Here is an 18,488-nt window from a genome sequence, read left to right as displayed (position 1 = left end):
TGGCAAAATTTTTATTCCTTGAAATGATGCCACTTACTGGTTTATCCTTATTTAGATAAACCCTCAAAATTAGGCTTTGCAAAATACTATGGGAGTTAAAAGAAGTCAGAACCCTTCAATTCAAGAAGCATTCAAAGAGACAAGAAGGCAGTCATACAATGAGGAAATGTTACATGATTACAGCTGCCAGTTAATTACACAGACAATCTTGTTTAGGAGTTTGGAGATTACTTGAGGTTTAGTAGAGAAGGGTTTATAGAGGAGATGGAATTTAAGCTGGCTTGAAGGGAACTGTGAAATTTAAAAAAAAAATCTGAACTTGGGTTTTAAATCTAGTCTCTGATATTTCATAGCTCAGTGCCTTAGGAAATAAATTTAGTATGTCCAAACTTTGGTTTCTTAATCTTTAAAATAAACCCTTGTTTCAAAGATTCATTTGGTGAATCCACATAAAAATCACCAAGCATGGTGCCTTGGAGACAGTCGGTGCCCAGTAATGCTGCAGGAGGCTGGGTGGAGCTTCCATAAAACAGAAAGGGAAGTCCAAGCAAGAAGAGTGGGGGAAGCAAGATGACAGAAGTGAAGGCAGACAAGATATAGTCAGTCTATTAAGTGTGCGGCTTGGATTGACATGAAGGACCAAAGTAAAGGAGAAAAAAGGGACCAGGTCGGGAAACCCTCCCCCAACAAAGTCTGGACTTGATCTTTGAGAAATGAGAAGAGATAAGGCATATTTCAACATGAACATAATTGCCCAAGCGGCATTTGGAAAGTTCAATTATCATCAGCAAACATTTTTTCTTAATAATTACATATTTATAGCCCATAATATTTTATAGCCATATTTATTGAAACTCAATCTTCAGTTACACTTCTCACAATGATCTGATGATGCAGTAATGCAGAATTATTTGTTAGTACTGATTTATCTTTCAGCTAAGGGAATTAAGGACACGAGGGTAGAATATTTTATCTAAGTATTTAAGGAGGCATTCCAGCCTCTCATAATCAGTTGCCTTATTTTAAGAAATTTGTTTAGTTACAATTTATACTCTGACTGTAAAATGATTGCAGCAGTTGGGGCTTCTCAAAACCTCTGAAAATCAAACAGGATACTGTTTTCAAAGCATCAGAAACCTGTGGTCCAGACAGAGAGTTGCTCCTGCTTAAAATGCCCAGTAAGTAAGTCAGGATAAGCTTTGCAACATCACTCAGAAGGGTGGGGTTGCCAAGTGTCCAGGAAGATGCTTGGAAACAATTATCGCAAAGACTGCCTTGGGACTCCAGTTAATAAGATGTTTCTGATGTGACGAATGTTTATTTTTAATAATGACTACTGCTTTGATGAAGGAGTGTGTGTGTGTGTGTGTGTGTGTGAGAGAGAGAGAGAGAGAGAGAGTTCAGGAAGCCTGGGGTGGGGGAGCCCAGGAGGTTATAGGATTTCTCTCTAGAGCATGATGCCAGCAACGCTGCTGGTATTTCTAAGATGAAGCCTCATATATTATAATAAACAGCAACCACAACTGCTGATGCCTGTCTTGGTCCCTGAAAGAACAAGAGTCTTTGGCACTGTCACACACTTAGTTACTTTGCAAAAACTCTAATGAAGAAAGTAAGAAAGATGTGTTAATATTTAATAAGCCCGCTGATCGATTGCTGTGCCTCCTAAAATGTTCATCTCTTTGACTGGTGGGAAATGAACTTCATTAGGATTTCTCTGCTACCTTATAGCTCCTTGTTAACATTTCCCCTTTTGGGGCCCTGAGAAATAATGTGCAGCTTCTTTCCATGAATCTCTGCCAGCTGTACTCTCCTGCACTATTTTCCATATTCATTTGCTGGGAAAAGTGGATGTAAATCTCATTTTGCAAGGAAAATATTATCAGATCTTTGTGATCTAAAGTAAAATTCATGAAATGGTATTTTTATGAGTCATAGAAATAACCAGTAGATTGATTTAATATATGGAAGATAGTACTATATTTAGTTTAAAGCTATGAATATCAAAAATATTAAGCACACTTTTTCATATTCTAGCTTCACTTTACATGTTTTATTTCAAAAAGAGAAAGAAAAATGTAGAGCCATGAAAAAAGGGAAACTACTAGGAAAAGATTTGCCCATATAAAATAATTATTACAAAGCGTAATTTTTAAAAAAGACTTCAAATAGAGGAGAAAAAGGAAATACAGTGTAACATATATAATGCTGGTAGTATAAGAGAAATAAAAATGGTGATTAATAAAATAATTAGCAATGTGGCACTTCAGGATTTTTTGGTATAGGATTATTTCTGGTAATCTAATATGTGCATATATAAATAACTCACAGTGAAGCTGACCTTAATGGCGGAAGAAAATTGTTAAATGTATTGATAACTTGTTATGTTTCAAAATAGTGTTAGATGTTTGGCATGCAGTGTCTCATTCAATCCTCATAACCAAAAAATCAGATATATACTGTAAATTACTATTTTTACTTTTATATTCATGAGAACTCTCAGGGACAGACTATGAAGGAAACTTGCCCAAAGTCATACTATTAAAAATGTTTTAAGCACCCTGAAGGAAATTTCAACAAAGCATTCCGTTTCCAGAGCCTACCCTTCTAAAGATTACTTACCCATGGATGCAAGGTGAAGAAGGAATGAGGTGGGTCTCTTCCTTCTGAAAATTCACCTGTTTTCAGAGAAAGCAGAAGAAAGCACCCAAACAGAAAAGTTGAGCAGCAAGGGAAATGTTGTTTTTAGGATCAGCTGAAATAAAAAGCCAGGCTTCCATTCGATGATGTCGATTTCAATGAGAATGTAATTCAGGAAAGCAAGAGAAGGAGAATGGCCAGAGGTTCTTCCTGTATCTTTATCCTCTTTCTAAAACAATATCATTCATATTCATTTATTGAGGACACTCTAACCCTAGTCCTTTGTGGATGCTGGGATGTTTCTTAGTTCCCAAGTGTTTAAAAACCCTAGCTGAGGCAAGTAAGTTTCAACGCATGGACAACTGGCTACATATTCTGCAGGGCCCAGTACAAAATGAAAACACAAGACTCCTTGTTCATTGTTAAGAATTTCAAAATGTTTAAGGAGGGCATTAAATCAAACTCAGAGTCCTGTGACTGCATTGCTGGTACACCTATGAAACCTGCCCTCCTCCCAGCCGAAATCTGAGTGCGTCTCCTGTGAACCCTTCCACGGGGGAAGTTTTGACCATTTATATTATTCATCCTTGGCTACAAATTGTGGGTGGTGGTTACATACAAACAGCTTTCTTTTCTCATTTGAGACAGATTTGATTTTGACATCTAATTATAACTTCCTTACTTCATTCAGGACACTGAAGGAAAATGTTTTCTGAGAGAAAAAAAAGAAATAAAACCTGTGATTTCCAGACAATCTTCAAAGGGAAAAGACTTGAATAAGAGAATATGTTGATGTTATACTTTATTCATTTAAAATATAGCCTATTTTGGGGGAAGGGGGATACAGATCTTTGTGTCTCCACCTAAAAGCAAATAAAAAGTAATCAGTTTGTCTACTATATTTTTTTAATAAAAAGAACAACACTATTACATGGTGATTGCAGAGGGTCTCCCACATTAGAGGATACTTCCTATGTTGAGGGGGTGGGGGTGGGGAGCCAAGATGAAAGGAAATGACAGAAAACCTCTTTTTCTAGCTCACCGACAGTTTACCCTGCCTCCCATTGAACTATCTCACCATTTCCCAAGTAGAGTTGGAAGGAATGTAACTAGGTAATCCTGAGGGTGAACTCTTGAGCAGAAGAGAATGAACGTGAGGCTTATCTGTCTGCCAACCACAACAGCACCCAGAACAAGGACTCGCACATAGAAGCTGATCAATAAGTATGTATGGAGGCTAATACTTTTGTTAATAACATGAAACTTAACCATACATAAAGTGATAAGAAGATGTTATTATAAGACACAGGGGAGATTGCCAAGGTGGAGGAGTAGAAGGACACATAGCTCACTCACCCTCTCCCAAGGATACACTAAAAATTACATCTAAATATGGAACAATTCCTGTAGAACACCTACTGAACACTGGCAGAATGTCTCTTACTTCGGACACACAAGAAAATCCTCACAAAACCAGATAAACAACAAGGTCCTTCTGTACAGCACAGGAAACTACAGTCAGTATCTTGCAGTAACCTATAATGAAAAAGAATATGAAAACGAATATAGGTATGTATATTGTATGTATATATATGACTGAAACATTATGTTGTACACCAGAAACTGACACAACACTATAAACTGACTATACTTCAACTACAACAAAAAAGTTACAATATAGAGGTGGCATTCAGGATGGGAAAAACTGGACTCTTCTTGAGAAGTCACACATTAACTCAGCCTTTATCTAGCCACTGCTATGGGCTAAGCATTATCATCTATAAAATCCATCAGAGGTGCCCCTTATGTCCACAAGTACTCTGCACACATGACCCCAAGGAACACCATTCTCAGACTTTCTAACGCACCTGGATCCTCGCAGGGCTGTATCAAATATCACTGATACAATACTGTTACAACTGTGTAACACTTTACTAGCATTTTTTAAGATAAATAAATAAATAAAACTAGTGGAAGTTATGACCATGTGATAAAAGCAAGGGGTGAAATGGAGAATGTTGGGTGAAAGAGGTGATTTTGATAAATTTATGAAGTCCCAACAGATTATCAGGACAATAAAATAGTATCTTGCATTTTGGCCACTGTTTGGAAATAAAATATTGGATTAACCTTCTGAAAACATGTTTAAGTTATGACATGCATTTAATGCAATATAAATGGAAACAGGTACCATATTGCTTCAAACTCTTCTTGAATTGTGTTCGTGAGGTTTAATTTGTAAGATTTATGCATTTCTCCTCTCTTAAACTTCTCATTCTTTGTGAATAAATTTTTTGGTAGAATTCTATTTTTTTCTGATTATATAGAGACTTAACATAGTCCTGCCTTTAGTTGAATGTTGAATGTTTAAATACAGCTTTTGTTTCAACTTCAAGCTTTTTCTTGTAGCTAAATTATTTTTTGATTTTGAAAAGAATAAATCTCTTCCCAAATGGCTTATATTTATCTTTAAAAGCAATTTATAAGGAAAATAAATCTGTCATAATCAGGCCACGCAGACATAGCACTAAAAGAGTTCTCATATCTGATAAAGTCTGTGAAATAAGAAACAATGTTGATTTTGCTCTTAAAATTTATCATGTCACATAATGGTCTTATATAAAGATGTCAATTTTAATGTTAGCTGATCCACACATCTTAGGAAAAGAATAACATGAACTGAGGTACATCCAGCATATGCATTGTTTTGAAATATTTTTAACATAGTTTTCTCTGAAGTTTAATGATTTTCCCATTGATTAAACATGTCTAGTTGGATTAGGCGTATCTGATGTACTGGCAACAAACTTAGATGAATCTTTGGGGGCTCTAAAGGTATACTTGGGGGTTTGGATTTCATTTTCCAGCCTGATTTCATTACAATATAATAAAATGAAGCAAACGGCAGCACTGACATGAGACAAATAATAAAGTTAATTTTAAGGAATCAGTTAATTACATGCTAATGCTGACTGTGTTTGTGTTTGTGTATGTTAGATTTTTTCAAGGAGTCTATGTAATACATACAGCATTTCTGTATGTTCTTTAAAACTATTTAGCATGAAAAACAACAAGAACAATTTTTCTGTCACTTTTTGTTTTGTCTTCTCCAAAATTTGTTCAGTATTATAAATAAATTGTATCCATTTGGTAAATTGGGTCAATTATTTTTATAATAATCATGTGGAAATTAGAATTTTCTGGGTATATTATCTAAATCAGATAGTAAATTTATGCCGTGAGTGGCTATTTGGAATACACATCATTTTGCTATTAACTTATTATAAACTGAAAAGGAAGTTTTCATTACCTAAGGCAAAAATTATAAGTAATTTCCAAGAGTCTTTTAAATTAAAAGATAATGGGAATCCTTTGAGATGCTTCTGACAAGGGACATGTTCTCCCAGTGAGGGTCAGAGTTCAATTCCTGAAATCATCCATCAAATTCTGACTGGCGAGGGCTGAATAGCTGTTAAAAAGTGAACGGGAGATAGGGTGCCCTGTCTGACCTCTTAAATCACTTTCATGCACACAGTTCAGTAAATACACATACCCATTCACAAACACCATACGCAAATAACTATACGTTTTAAAAAAGGGCAATTGTGATGAGGAAAAACAAGATTTAAGAGGACCTGGATGTGAAAGGATTTTATATATTTGAGATTTTTTTTTTTAAAGCTTATTTTAATTATATCACAGGAGAACATCATTTCATACCATTATTTCAGTTGCAAGTAAGCAGCTGAAAATATTTATTGACGCCCGGGTATATGCTAACAATTTTGATAATCATGAGAGGAGCAAGAAAATGTTTAGATAAAGGCCCCTCCCTATAGCTGGTCAGCCAGAACATGTCTATTTAGCACTGAGGGTTCCCAAGGAATACGTAACCTGGTGGCGCTTCTGAACGAAATCAAGAATTTAGTGTTCACTTCAGGTGGTTCCAACTATACTGCTTAACTACGTTTCTTATCTCTTTTTCTTATGATCGTGCCTTCATGTTAAGGAATATAAGTTAGGTAGTATTTCTTTGAAGTACCTTAGGATCACCTACTTAGCCAGTTTCACGTACTAAAATATATTGTAAATTTCCTCTATAATTCTTTATTTCACCAGCTGAAATGTGGGCTCCATGGTAACAGAGACCAGCCTGTCTCCACAGCTGGTATCCAGTGACTGGCGTGTTTTAAGTTCTAACTATTTGCTGAATTGACTAATTAAACAACTACCCCCCAAATCCTGGGTCTGAGCAAACCCCTTCCCATAGGGAAGACAATTGATTATGGATAAAGCAGCGTTCTTCTCAAAGGGACTAAACATGCTTTTCAGATGACAGCCAGGCCACATCTTTCCTGTATAAGAAACTGGGATAGGACTAGATAACTTATTTATAAAGCAAATAAAGTAACTGGGGAGATGCTTTTCTCCAGGTTTATGAAATTAAATTATTTTGGGTCTACATTCCATCGCTGGTAGGAGGGAGAAATTAGATGAAGCATACTATGAAAAGGACTTGACTGTTATTCATTCTGTGTTCAAGGGGTCTGTCCCAGCGCTGGGGCACTGGAGGAGTTTAATGAATTTTTCTAAAATTAATTCAACCAAATTCAAAAATCCTTTTCCTCCTTGCCAGTGTTTTGATTCAGAAGAGTGTCTTTAAAAGTTGGAAGATGAAGAAGATGACAAGAGTGGATGACTGCCTTCTTCAAAATTCCCTGAAAAACAGCCTACCAAAAAAACTTTAAATATACCTAGAAAGAAATCATCATGACCAAGCATCTCAATAAACTCAAATCTGAGTCTTAAAATAGCACAATCTATATAAAGAGATTCTGTTATATAGGCTTTTCTTGACTATCTCATTTTTCATTAGTGACTAGACTGGCGGAAGTGCCATTTAAAGTGTTTCAATCAAAATATCAAAGTTTCTAAATGGTATCCATACTTTTAGAGATGTAAAAGCAACAATGATAGTATGTCAATATTAATTACAGTGCTTTCCAACTTAATGAAACCATGATCTTTACCAAAAATACTTTAATTTCCTAACATGTGAGAAAATTAGAAAATTAAGTGATGGGATTGGCTTCTATGCTCTAAAAAATATAATATTCTTAGGTTGCTCTAAAACAAAGTTGGCTTAATAATATATATGTGACTCTTAAATACATATGTAATTTTAATTGGTGTACTTATTTGTCCAGAACATGTTTTTTGTTAGAACCCTCAACTTAAAATTTGAATAAAAATACATTTATTAAAAAAAAAAAAACTCTTGTTTTCCTAAGATGTGACATTTACATATTTAAAATTTACAATGATTTGAAGCATCAACATGTTCCACTGTAAAATCAAGAGTTGCAAATATCTTTACTAAAATTTCTTTTGGGGGAACCTTACCAAAGTGGACAGAAACTTATGTCCGTGTGCACACCCAGACACACACACATCTTATTTCTGCCAAGAGACTGATGAAACATCTTGTTTTCAGTTCTGGGGGTCCAGGTTTCACTCAGCTGTAAGGCTATGGCACCCCCTAGCCCAGCCTAGCAGAATAGCAGTCAGTTCTGGCACGAACTGATGTTTAAAGGGAGTTTAAAAAATGTACGAAAAACCCAGGAGCTTTTTGCATGTATTCTCAATTAAAGGAGGTATTTTCTTTAATAGCAATTATTTTATTTTTTTTCTTAGAATTTCTGGTATATAATCTGCTCTGATTCTGAATTGTACCAACTGCTGCTGAAGTCCAGGAGGCTGATCTATACTAAAGATCACATACAGCATAAACATACCAAACAGATTTCCGCTGGTCCTCTTAACACCACCCCCTTCCCGAATCATCAAAAAGCCAGACACTCGGAGTGCAAGTATGAAATACAGGACATGACTGTGATGGTTATTGGCAAATCTGATGCTAATAGGGAACAGCTCTCCGGAGGAAAAAGAAGTACATTATTGAAAAATATATCTGAATATGACACACATGGCCACCACTTAGATAAGATCTTTATCATTATTCTTCTATTCGTATATTGTACATTAAGGAAGGAGTTGAAAACTAAAGGATTCTAATATGCTTGTAATAAATGTCAACTGTTTTGCTTGTCCTGTCTTTGGATCTTTGTGGTTTCCTTATTAAGCCACAACGACTATTTCCAGCATATCATAATAGCAAGGCTTCCACAACACCTGGCAGGAGGAATCCAGCAATATACATCATAAAGGCTTTGATGGGAAGGTAAATGGAACACCCGTTTGCCAATGCAGCGCTCGAGCGGGTAGAATCTGTGGAGTTCACAGGGATTCTGATTGGTCTAATATTTTTTGCAGACTTCAGAAAAAGAACTGTTACAAAACTTGAAAGCAAACAAAAGGCAAGTGTTCTCACCTTACTTGGCCCATTTTAGACTCATTCCTCTCTCTGCTCCAGGAATACTTGAAAGTCATCCTTCTTCAAGCTGAGATACTGTAAATCTAGATACTGTAAATCAGTTGGTCAATGTACATTAAATTTAATTCAGTCTGACCGCCACTACGATTCAAAGACCAGCAAATTGATTGTGTTACTAAAAGGTGATCACAATGATACTGCCATTTAATGAACTCCAGGCTTGTCCGTGGCTCCTTAATGCACACTATTTTAGATCACTTAGTCAACTCCAGTCTAATTGAATTTATCATGTGAAACCTTGACTTGATGCTAATGGTCCAAAAATAGCAGAGTCTTTCCAGAGTAGTCCTGTCTAAGAAATGCCATATATTGATGTTTTCCTGCAACAAACACTTGTCTTTCTTGTCTTTTTGTCAGGGCCAGTTGTCAGTTATTGAGGTACAATTATAAGAAAACTTGCATTTAGAAAAAGATATTGTTGACCTCGGCAAATTGACTGGCAACATCAAAATTTGAAAGTGGGGCTCGGGCAGCCTTAATGGGAACTATGCAAATTCCCCACACACGGGGCCTGAAACTGTCATATGGCCTTTGCTATTTTAAGATACGCATCGTCTCCTCTTTCTGTTCTACCCCTTTCATTTTCACTAAGTGGCCGCAGCACGTTTGCAAGACTAGTCTGGCTTAAGACAAATGGCAAGAGCGTCTGCGGGGCTGCGCTGTGAAGGATCGCCGTGAGTGCCGGTTGGTTTCATAAGCAAGCGCCTGAAAAAATTGAAACTGATATAAGGAGACATTAAAACAGGAAAAGAGAGTATAGAAAAGACATGGTTTCTGTAGGTTTACAAAATCATGGCAGCATTGTAGAAATTAGAAACGAGCAGAGAATAGTAACTGATTATGCTTTCGCTTTTTTTTTTTAAACCAAAGAACCTAATTTAGTGTTGCATTGTCGTTCAAAAATAGCTCCGCATAATTCATAAGGTGCTGTACTTGAGGGGCACTGAAGTTCCTCATTATGATAATGCCTTTTGATAACTTTTATTGAACATAAGCACTCCCATGATTAAATCTCTTAATAGGCAGCTTGCTTCAGTACTGGTTGCCATAATTCCAAAGCTATGCTAGTACACATTTCTGTACCAAAACAAGATGATATCTAACACAGCTAGCCAAAAATCTAATGGGAGAATAAATGTGTGGAGAAATCATCTAATTTGCAATAACATAGCCAATGAAAAATTACCATCTATGCAAAATTCTGAGTGAAGAAATAAGACATTCTCCATCAAGGCTTATACTTACATAACCCAAACTAAATAGAAAATTAGGCATATCTTTTTCAAGTTACCCAATGCTTCTAATCCCCCTTTCTTTTACAGATGTGTGTCCTGTGAAGTCCAACCTCACAGGAAAAATTAGCTAATTACAACTTTACCACCACCTCCCCCCTCCATTGTTGGATGGGGTTTTATAGAATCCTGAATTCCCGGTGATTAAAAGTTACCTGTGAGCAGGAATGTTTGTACCTGTTCCTTTGTTGCTCAAATCCTACAGGATGACAAGAGTGGCCCAGGTGGATGCTTTGTTTGCAGTAGGCTTGCTTCACAGCTGAGGAACCTGAATTTAGGAGACTCCAACCTTCTATAATGGACTGTAAACAAATCCGCCTAATCTTCGCCTGGTAGGGGGCATTATCATTATTATAGCGGGCAGCTCACAAACCTGCTCTTTGCTCTCAGGGACACCTTATTTCTGTCTTCTAAGGCTGTTTGTTATACAAACATCCATAAAAAGATAATCTGCAACAAAGAGAATCAGTGCCTCTGCTTACACAAAAGTGCAACAGACCCATGGGACATTGTCTCCCCAAACTCTCCCACCTTTGAATTCTCATAGGATGCATTTTCTGTTCTGATTAACATATGACCTTAAATTTCTTTATACTTTGATCAGTATATCCAGTGTCCCCAAATATAAGTTCCCAGAAAAAAATTCATTCTCATACCAGCATATACTCTTAATGCCTATTAAGTCATAACCAGATTTGTGCTCAAGGTATACATAAGAAATATTATTGATAATGATGCTGAGTGATTTATTTACTGATTGATGGTGGAAATGATGTTAAAATTGAAAGATGCTGTCAATTTTCCAGAGATTTTGCCCTCGCAATGCCAATCACCAGGATGTTTACAAATCCAAATAATTTTAGATTGGCATTGTGTGGAATACAGAACTGTACAACCTTCAGAGCTTCAGTTTTTAATTCTTTTTGTTGTTGTTGTTGTTTTGATACGATGTAGAAAGAGTCTTCGTCCAAAAACTTGACCTGGTGAAACATACGCACATTCAGTTAGAAGAATTAGGTGTAGAAAATGCCCTTGAGAAGAAAAGAAATGGAAATTTAAAACAAAGGGAAAAATGGAGTTACAATGAATTCTAAGCCAAAAATCATGTTCACTTTTTGGCAGCCAAGAGATAGAGAGCTTGATATGTGCTGTGGAAAACAGAGGCTCGATGCTTAAAGTACTTCACTGGTAAAACTGCCTGGAGTACATTTTGTCAGTACCCAGATGTAGTTTTAAAGTTTCATTGTCTTTAAAATACTCTAGTAGAGACTACTATAATGTAACAAATCCCATTACAATTAAGATGTTTTTCAAAGTACATTAGGTATAAACAAATCATAGGATATAGAAAATAAAATGACAAGATTTCTCCTTAAACACAATGAATTGTATCGACTGAATATACAATATTTTGTATAAATTGTATCAATTGAATATCAAGTGAAACATATTAAGAAAGGATACCTCTTTATTGACAGCTTTAAATGTATCTTCATATTTAAGATAAATATAAAAAGAATATCAACATACTTTGCAAATATCATGGATCTTCTTTGGTGTAATGAAATAAATGAAAGCACTATTAAAGTCTGAGCCAAGAAAGGGTCAGTTCTTTTAGAGAAAAAAGGAATCATTTGAGGTGTAAATATCTGACAAATAGGCACAGCAGCAAAGGGAATTTAAAAGGGGTTCTGGGAAGAAATGAACAGTTTCTAGTTGTTAAGGTAATTAACCTTTTTTCAAGATCATTAAAAAATGTTTTTCCTGCACACTACTCATTTTCTTTCAGGTTATAGAGGTCATTGTTTAGCAGAACAGGAGGGGAAAAAAAGAAAAAAAAAAAAAAACTTGAGAGCTGGTATTCATCTACCTAATGCAAAGGGGCCACAAACCATATTAATAATCCGTGTTAAGTTCTTTCTTTCTGGCATACGTCTTCCTGTCCTGGAATTCTACTGCAGGCAGGCAAGCTACAACTCTAAAAAGTGCATCCATTAAAGTATTAATTACAGTGACACTCGTCAATGCAAAATAGTTCCTTCAGTAGTTTGAATATGCCCCATTATCTCCATACTACTTGGTACAAGGAGTGGTGTTCTTTTTAGTTCTTTTTAGCATCCAATTTTGTATGAAACAATTTGTCCCAATTGTACTGCAGATGAATTTCCTTTTTGCGTCTGTGCCCTGTGGAGCTGACTGCTAAGGGATAGCTACATTAAGGACAAAACCGCTGTTCTTCAAGTATTCTCACAAAATAGAAATGTTGAAAGGCTAAGGTGATGGAATAAATACCTATAATACCAGCTCTGGCAGAACACACGGTTATACTGACCTTCTTAATTTCATAATTGCTTTAGCTTTTCATATGTAGAAGTTTTATTTTTATGGGTAGTGAGTAATTTAAAATAACTCTGACTTTTGTAAAAGCCCTTGGGTAGAAGTAAAGCTCAAAGCACAACATCACATGGATGTAGAAATGATAATGACTAAATCTGATCGTGTCAGCTTCGAGTAGGGTAATCCAATCTACCTAGTTACCATACTGTTCCGTGTCTTTATCCAACAAGAAAACTAAGAAGATAAACCATTTGCAGTGTGATTTTTTTAAAAGTTCAACTATTCTGAAAATCAAACCAACAAATAATAAAGCTGGGAACATCATAGAGAACCATGAATCCGGTCTACACGTGAAAGCAAGATGATACAGGAGAAACTGGAGAAGACCTGAAGGTAGATAAGCCTGGGTTTGAGTGGATCTCACGCTGAAGCTTATCCAACTGCCTTGTTTAGCAGACGTTTTATTTAGATGTACACAGAAAACTTTGAACGCCACCTCCTTGGTCTCAGCAAACACTGGCACACAGATGAGCTCTAGGGAGAACATGACACATGATAGAACCAGGACATGGGTCTTGAATGTGAGTGCTCTGCTGATCACTAAAATACATTTGCATTTAGCTTATCTGTCTCTTTTCTTTCTTTCTGTCTCTTGATCTACCTGTCTACTGGTAAGTGAAAAATTCACTCGTATTTCCATTTTAGATTCCTGAGAGAGAAACTGAGTGTCCTCAGTGATCTATTTCTCCTTGGTCTGCCATCTCCAGTCAATGAAGGCACCAACCTAAGATCCCAGTGGAGTGAGCCTGGGGACAGAGGGCACCCTAGGGCTGCAGCAAACATGTCAATGTGAACCCGCTACTTAAGGACTAATGGTGGGCAAGTATAATGATTAATACCATGACTCAAAATTCCATCTTTGGAAATGCTGTAAAGATCTGGCCTAACTTGACCGAACCAGCACAGCCCTCAGCAACTGGCAGTGTGTTACGACCTCATGCTTCAAGAGGTCACCGTAAATGGGTGTGATGTAAGGACTTCCCCAAGTGATGTTTGTTTCCCCAACTTAGGTGATCCCTCAGGTTACCCTTGTCCTTCTCACTTGTAGAAGGAGCTCCTAGAACAGGTGGTCATTTTATGAAGCCAGCTGCTGATTCCATTTCCCACTTTGTGTCCAGATTGATATTTGTAAAGGACACATGGACATTGTCTCGATAAAACCCCACTTTCTCAGACTGTACCTTCATGTTGGCGCCTGTTGGCTTCAGCATCATCTTTGGCTATTCCCTTCCCCATCTACTTCCAACCCTACATTTCAGCGCCATTGTTAATTTCCCCCCCTTGCTGGATGTTGTAATTACTGAGGTCCAATCACCCACCAAACACCGAGTATTTGATCACTAAAATTCAGTGAAACTCTGGCAGGAATTATACCTGACTTTCATATTGTGTCCACACTATCATTATTAAGAACCAACTGTTTGTGAAATGCAACATAGACCTCTTCTAATCTAACTTTCCCAACAGCCTCATGGAGGACAAATTATATTAATTTTGCAGCTAAGGAAACAGGCTCTAGCAGGTTTGAAAACTTGTCCAACTTAAAACAGCTAATGAGAGAACCAGACAGAATTCAATCCCAGGTACGTCTGACTTTAAAGTTTATTTATTGTCCTACAAGACCCCCTCTAGTCTCCATATTAATGGAGAATCTAAGGGCCACTTGGAGTAGAAGAAACTAGGCTATTACTGATTTTTGCTGAATTATAAGGGAGTACCAAGTCTGGGGTTATACAGGGTTGGACGTGTTTGCCCTCCCTTCTACCAGTGTTAGCTCTCAAGGATGGGACGTGAATATAAGCTCATAGCACTTGCTGCCTGTACTGTACCTGCCCTTCCTTTAATGACGCAGTGTCCATTTTTAAATGATGGGGAGAACAGCTGTTTGCTTACAGCTATGGCGATGATGTGAAAAGAACCTGAGAATGGGGTAAAAGAGTCAGGGAAAGATACAAAAATGGATGAGAAAATGGTTTGTGATTGCCCCCTAGAGAGGAAAGAATGGGATTCTTTATTTGTTTGCACAAAGGTGTCAAAATTCTAAGATACTCCATTTTTAGGTATTTCTAATCCTTCATTTTGTTTTACTAGTATGACTGCTTTTGAATACATATAAGTAAGTGATTTTTGTTGTTGTTTGTCTTTGCTATCAATTAGCTGTGTAAATAAAAAAAAAAGTAAGCGTATTTTATAAAATATAACTATTTTACCTCACAGAGGTTGGCAGTTAAAAAAAATTCAGGTATATTAACATACAATGAAGAGGTTCAGAGCAAATACAATGTAATAGCATGTCACAAAATATCTTCACTATTAATTATCTGAAAGATATAGTACCAGGTTATAAAAAGATGCATTTATTTTTCAAACATAGATATAACATAAAATATATTTATAACGTAGTTTATAGTGCCACATTATAAACTAATGTGAAAATATAGATATCCAAGCATTTCACAAGTTTTGTAAGCCAGAAATTCCAGTTCATCTCTGCCAGGTACTTGATACTTGGGTTGCCCATAAATCTTTGTAGAAAGCCTATCAGATTGCTTCACAAATATTTGTTAACTTACCTTTTCCTCCTGAAACTTAAGACCTCTTATCAAGGACAAGGATTCCTCGACTAGGCCCTGACTTCGGGCTTCCATGTTCGTTTCTGTGTTATCCAGTTTTAGCAAGAACCCTGCTAAGTCAGTTTAGCCATCCTCAATATCTGATTACTCCTGATCCCTGGTCATTGGGTCCTCATCCTCCATCATCCCCAGGTGATGTCCGATTAACCTCGCCTAACTTCAGCCGATTTAGCCAGAATCTCCCCTTACCCTGAAGTTTCTTTTTAGTTATTTTCCATCCACTGCTCCTCACCTTACTCCTTGGTTATAAATTCTCGCTTTTCCTTATTGTATTTGGAATTGAGACTAATCTCTCTTCCCATTGCAAAACCCCATTGGAACGGTCCCTACACTCACTGTGATGGTTCTGAATAAAGTCGGCCTTACTATTCTTTAACAAATGTCATTGAATACATTTTTTCTTTACATCAGTATGCAAAGACTCTGTAAGGAAATCTCCTACCTTGTAGAGCTGTTTTGAATATTCAAGGAGTCCACATCAGTAACATTGCCCAGCTTCAAAGCGGGCACCTAAGAAACATTAGGTGCCTTCTGTGAAAGTAATATTTTCGAGATTGTAAAATCATGGTTCTCATCAAACATAAAATGAGCCCTTAGCAAATATTTTCTTTAGGGCTCATTAATTAGTGAGGAAGCATGAAAGATGTTAAAACTGGTTCAAATGAAAATGTGTTGTAGGGATTTTTTTTCCACGACTGGACAAAATTCATTTGCATTCCTATGGACAAGAAACATTAACACTGTTATCAGTTTTCTACAGCATAACTTCCATCTCTATACAGTTGTAAAAAACCCAGTTAACATAAGACAATCAAAAGTGCACAGCCTCATAGAATCACGGAATCCTCAGAGGGTCCAGGGAACAACGTTTACCATGTCACTGAAAGGACACCCAGGACCTCATTTGCCATTTCTAAGTCAATTTCTTGTTGATAACTGTTTGCCCATTTCCAAGATAATTTTTTTCTGGCACTTTCTCCCCCATAAGGTTTATTCATTTTAGGATTAAGACTTTATTAATCTTTGTATCTTCAGTACTTAGATATGATTAGCAGTAAAAAAAAAATGATGGTTTAAATAATTGATTAATAGCCACTCCCACTTATGCAGCACTTCATTAGATGCAAACGAGCTCTCTCCTGATCTCTGTCATCCGTTCAATTATCTCACATGGATCATTGAAAAGACCATGGTGGTCACAACATGATTCTCAATTCAATTTAACAAAAATTTAATGAGCATCTACCACGTTATTTCCTGAAAAGAGAGGAGAAAGCTAACTGCCGTGGCTTGATCTAGATCTCTTCAGTTTTCCTCCCTGAGGATACACTGGGCTTTCCTGTTTATCCTCTCAGAATAATGTATCCGTATTACCAGGGAAACACTTCTGGAGTTACAATTCTGCTTTGTACAGGGAGTGTTTAGTCTGAAAACCAAAGGACAATATAAAACCCATAACTACCTCCTCCTGGTTTAGAGTGAATCCTCACACCAGTCCTCTCAGCAAGCGTAGGAAGTGCTGTAGCTGACGCCAGGAAACAGCGCAAAGAAAAGAAGACCGAGGGCGGGCGGTGGTGAGATCATCTGCGTTTAGAAGGACCCCACCTGCTGTTCTGCTGTTTAGTTTCACAGCCGCTTTTCAAGCTCAAGCGCTTTACCAGCTGACGGTCTTCTCCTGATAAGTCAACGCACTGTGTTGGGATTTTACCCTTATAGCTGGCTTCCAAGTAGTGGGGGTGCTGTCTCCCTAGCTCACCTCTTCTTTGCTCCTCTGAGTGATACAATTTTTAGCAAGAAAAAGAAACCTGTATCACTTGATGCCCAGGACATATTCAGGTGCTTTGAAGAAATGATACCTCAAATTGGGTGCATCTCATAATAGAAAGTGTAGCTCAGAGAAGCTAAATAATTTATATATGTAATTAATTATTAAATTAAAAAGTGACCAGGGTAGGATTTAAGCTCAGGGTCCAAGGTTTATAGAGAAACCATAGGACTAACAGCCTAGACTTTGGAGTTAACCAAAAAAGAACCTCTATTTGCATCAAGGTCAACCACTGTCTGTGACTTTGAGCAAGTTACTTAATTTTTCATAATCACATGGATTTCTCCTAGAAATAGTATGTGCCTAATGATGTAGCTTTCAGGATTAAATAAGATACTGCCTGAAAGACAACTATTCGATAATATTTTAACTTCTTATATTATTCTTTAGTTAATGCTGTCTGTAGAAGCTTTTACTGCTAATCAATACCGAAAATCAAACAGATAATAACAAACATGAAGACGTTACAAAGGTTAAGACATTTTATAAAATTCTTTAAGTCTTTAGCCTTCATAATTGTAAGCAGAAACATATACGAGTGTCTGCTTTCAACAGTTTTTTAAGCAGGAGATAGAATTCACTAATAATTTTCCACAAAAGTTCCTCACCCCAACCCTCTTCTCATTTCCTAATTTCCATCCTTCCATTAAGGGGCACTTAACTCCATATTTTAAGAAATCTCCTTACTAGCCCTGGACCACTTGTATGATCTCTTGACTCAACTGTGTATTTTCAGTTTTAAGGAAGTGACTTGTATCTTAGTGGTCCACGGCTCCAAAGAAAGAAAGGCAAAAAGAAGAAAGAAAGAAAAAGAAAAGGAAGAAAGGAAGGAAGGAAGGAAGGAAGAAGAAAAAGATTTCTTATGCACACACTCTCACTTTAGAGTTTAAAAAATGTATATTTTTAACACTTTTCCTTTGTGTACACTCAGAGAGACCCTGGTTTTCTGTGCTGTCCTTAACCAAGCTGAAGATGAAGAACTCATCTATGTCTAAGTGAGCTCAGTCCTCATGGTACCCTGCATCAAACATGCATGTTTATAGGATAGGACCTATTTTCAGTTCTCAGCATCTTATTCCATAGAATTCAGTCAAACCAGAACTTTCAAATTGCTTTGAGCAGTAAGCCATTGGCCCATGTATTTGTTTCAGTTTATCAAGGATTCAAGTTATGGCAGATATTCCTTTTCCACTGCTGAAAAATCCTTTTATCTCGGCAGTAATTTTTGACTGCGATTTATTGACCCT

This window comes from Camelus ferus, chromosome 13 (genome assembly GCF_009834535.1).
Source record: "Camelus ferus isolate YT-003-E chromosome 13, BCGSAC_Cfer_1.0, whole genome shotgun sequence".
Lineage (NCBI taxonomy): Eukaryota > Metazoa > Chordata > Mammalia > Artiodactyla > Camelidae > Camelus > Camelus ferus.
Note: the sequence above shows the minus strand (reverse complement) of the source record.